Source organism: Sander vitreus, chromosome 17 (assembly GCF_031162955.1).
Source record: "Sander vitreus isolate 19-12246 chromosome 17, sanVit1, whole genome shotgun sequence".
NCBI classification, from domain to species: domain Eukaryota; kingdom Metazoa; phylum Chordata; class Actinopteri; order Perciformes; family Percidae; genus Sander; species Sander vitreus.
In genome coordinates this window covers 15,532,391-15,536,118 of record NC_135871.1, presented here as the reverse complement: position 1 = coordinate 15,536,118, position 3,728 = coordinate 15,532,391, and the positions used below count along the sequence as shown (strand labels likewise).

The 3,728-nt window shown below is 44.2% G+C and overlaps 1 long non-coding RNA gene across 1 annotated transcript; it reads left to right on the top strand.

Moving 5' to 3' along the window:
- The first annotated feature begins 2,537 nt into the window (after positions 1 to 2,537).
- Positions 2,538 to 3,728, top strand: LOC144532436 (uncharacterized). Its single transcript, XR_013503349.1, has 4 exons — positions 2,538 to 2,860; positions 2,967 to 3,027; positions 3,173 to 3,335; positions 3,479 to 3,728. It is a non-coding gene; the product is annotated as an uncharacterized LOC144532436 (long non-coding RNA).

Here is a 3,728-nt window from a genome sequence, read left to right as displayed (position 1 = left end):
TCACTTCAGGCTGATTTATCTATTTGTGTTTTGTCTCCTGTAATACATTAAGTTCACAATAAGATAACAGTGTTTCTCTTTGTCACCAGTGTCGTCACCTCACAAAACCACTGAGTCAAAAAAGGCTCAGGAGCTTCAGTGGTGGCACTGTTGCATGGTACGAATGTTCGACACCAAGTGCAGCACTCAAAATGAACCAGACATTTATGAGTTGATTGTCTTTGCGTGATTTAACCAGATTATTTGTGTACTCCAACAGAAAAGAAATCGGGTCGCACCAGCTCCTGAAGAGCAGAGTCCAAATGTGTAAAGCCCGGAGGGGCAGAGCCCGAAGGTGCCGAGCCCAATGTGCAGAGTCCGAATGTGCAGAGCCCGAAGGAGGTGAGCAATTCCACCACCTCCCACCAGGATAAGGTGGTGGAATTTAAAGGCCTCACAGAGGAAGAGGAAAGACTGCTGGAGGAAAACAAGTCAGTGCTTCCGACTGTGCCCAAATCAGAAGAGAGAATATGCCGTCTCCACCACTAAGACACTCAGACAACAGCTGGTCAAGTATCTTGGGTGAGTACATCATAATATACACACACAAGAAACAAGGCTGTATTCATCAAATACAGGTAAAACAGAGCTCCTGGAAGAAAATGAGCTGCAGTTTGAGAACATGCCATTGAAGAATTGATGACATTGACATGTGCTTGTCTTGTTTATATGCCAGGTTCCCCAACCCAGCACAGATATGCTATTTAAACTCCTGCCTGCAGAGCCTCCTGACACCAGAGGATTTTGTTAAAGCCATCAACCATCAGTAGGAGGTCTGGAGGTTGATCCCTGAGGCTGCACTTGTGAGGTACAGCACCCCTCAGACACAACCATTAATTGTATCTATAAGTTGTACCCTGAACACCCAAATCTTAATGGTAGAGTCAATGCCTCTGACCCCTTTTACCCACTCTCCAGATCATTTATGGACATCAAAGGGGCTCACTTCTTTGGCGACGCAAGACATAAAATCCGCCTCCTCAGTGCATTCAAGATGGCGATTTGGTCTCCAGAGTTCTGGGATCTTCACCAGAAGGTGAGTAATCAGGTTTTATGGTTTGTTGTTTTCAACACTTGATAGTTTCCCCTCTGTATATTCATTTGTATGTTTGCGCGTATCTGCAGGATGCTCATGAGTTCCTCACCTCCATGCTGGAGCAGATAAGATGTTTAAGCCCATGGCTTCGGGTGATGGCAGCCAGCATGGGTAGATCCTACAGCTGTCCGGTGGAAGAACACATGATGTTTAAAATAGTTAACACCAGTAGGCAACTGGTTAATACACAGTTGCGCACAACCCACACACACACACACACACACACACACACACACACACACACACACACACACACACACACACACACACACACACACACACACACACACACACACACACACACACACACACACACACACACACACACACACACACACACACACACAGGTTTGTGGCACTATCTTTGTGGGGACCCGCCATTGACATAATGCATTCCCTAGCCCCTTACCCTTACCTTAACCATCACAACTAAATGCCTAACCTTAACCCTTACCCTAACCCTAACCATAACCTAATTCTATCCCTAATCCTACAACCAAGTCTTAACCCTCAAACAGCCCTTTAAACTTGTGGGGTCCAGCATTTTGGCCCCACAAAGCTGTCGGGACCCCACAAGTATACTGGACTCCCGGTTTTTGGACCCCACGAATATAGTTAAACAGGCACACACACATACACACACACACACACACACACACACACACACACACACACACACACACACACACACACACACACACACACAGTGTGGTGTAGGATCCAGCAGAGAGGAAGAATTTACAAACCTCTCCCTGGACCTGGTACCTGGATGTGGAACCGTGGAGCAGATGCTCCAGGATTACCTGATGGTATGAAACACCTCTCCTCATTCATTCACACTAGAGCCGACTGAGATGCTGTGATCATATGATGTAGAAAACACTGACACATTTCTATCCCACCACCACTGCTTGTGTCAGCCTGTGTGTGGATACATAGTTGTTTTGCTGTCATGCATGTAAATCCAGTATAGAAGTGGAATTATGTTGGTCCTTTGCTGTTCTGCAGGAGAAAGAGTTGGAGTACAACTGCGAGTGTGGTGTCACCATGTCATGCCAGCGCTTGTCATTTCTGACCCTGCCAAAGTGAGTGACATCACATCCATCACAAATGACTAAACTCTTGACAACAGTGCTCAGTGATGATACTGGTTAATCCAGTGGTATCAAACTGGGTTTCACTGACCCAAAGGAGTGATTGTTTTACTGATTGATTAACATAGAAAACACCAATAGAAAGAATTTGTAACGCCATATTTGTCATGATTGTGACTGTCTGTTGTTAGTGTTTCCTGTTTTATTTTGAAGTCTTGTTTTCCTCCCTAGTCTTGTCTGGTTTTACTTCCTGTCTTTGTTTTCCCGCCTGTTTGATTGTTCTGCCCCGCCCTGATTGTTCCACCTGTTGTATAACCTGTTCCTTGTTAGTGTTCGTTACCCTGTGTATTTAGTCTCTGTGTTTCCCTTGTCTTTTGTTGGATTCTTGTTTTAGGTTAGTTGCGGTGATCCCTGTTGTTTAGTTCCCTGTCTTTTGTAATAAATCTCTTTTTGAACTGCATTTGGGTCCAAGCCTCATCTCTACCCTGACAATATTCTTTCATTTTTTCTTTCTGTCTACGGATTGCTGGTCTTGCACCTGAAGCGCTTCAAGTTCACTCCGTCCTTCCAGCTTAAAAAGGTCCATGACCCCATTGTTCTGCTCAGAGAGCTGGTGCTGTCCTCTAACCAGGTAAAGAATAACTAAATGACCTGATAGCAAACAAAAACATTAGACTGTGGTTGATCTGAGTAAATGTGTGGACTGTGTGTGCACTGACTGTGTTTTTTTTTCTCAGGCTGGTGGCTGCTACAGTCTGATCAGCACCATCAACCACATCTCCCCAACAGCAAGAAGTGGTAAGATAATCAATTATTTTATTTATACTTCATAATTGTAAAACATCATGTCTTATGCATGGTTTTTTTTATTTTTTTATTTTTTTTTATTAAGAGAGTCCACGACAAATATAAATCTTTCCTTACTGCTTCCTCTCCTGTTAAGACACTACATATGTGATGGGGTTGATCCAGATGTGGGACAGAAGGACCTAACTGACCACTGGTTCACCTACAACGATGCAAAGGTAACTGAAAGAACGCTGACTCTGTGTGGCAAGCAGAAGAAAAAAAAAAAACCCTCCTACATCCTGTTCTACAAAAGACAGGTAAGATGAACACACTTTAAGATGCACTGTAGTGAAATACATCATGGAGAGACAGACACAACAGATATAATACTTCAGACTGATTACAGTTGAGAAGAGGGATTTAGAAACGCTGTTTATTGTAAGTGTGTTTCTCTTCTCAGGACTAGACGGTGGGATGCTCCTTAAGTTCTCTGGAAACCCATCGGCAGGGACCTGAACATACAACTCTTGTGTCAGGCTCTGGATGGGGTCCAGAGGCCCAACCGTGGGGCATGACAAGGTGTGTGTCCAGTGGATGGACAATGAGACCAGGTCCAGTGGCTGGACAGTCGACAGGATATTTAACGTGGATGTTGAATACAGATGTGGCTTGCTCTTTGGGGAAGATGGTAATAAATTATTTAATCAAGA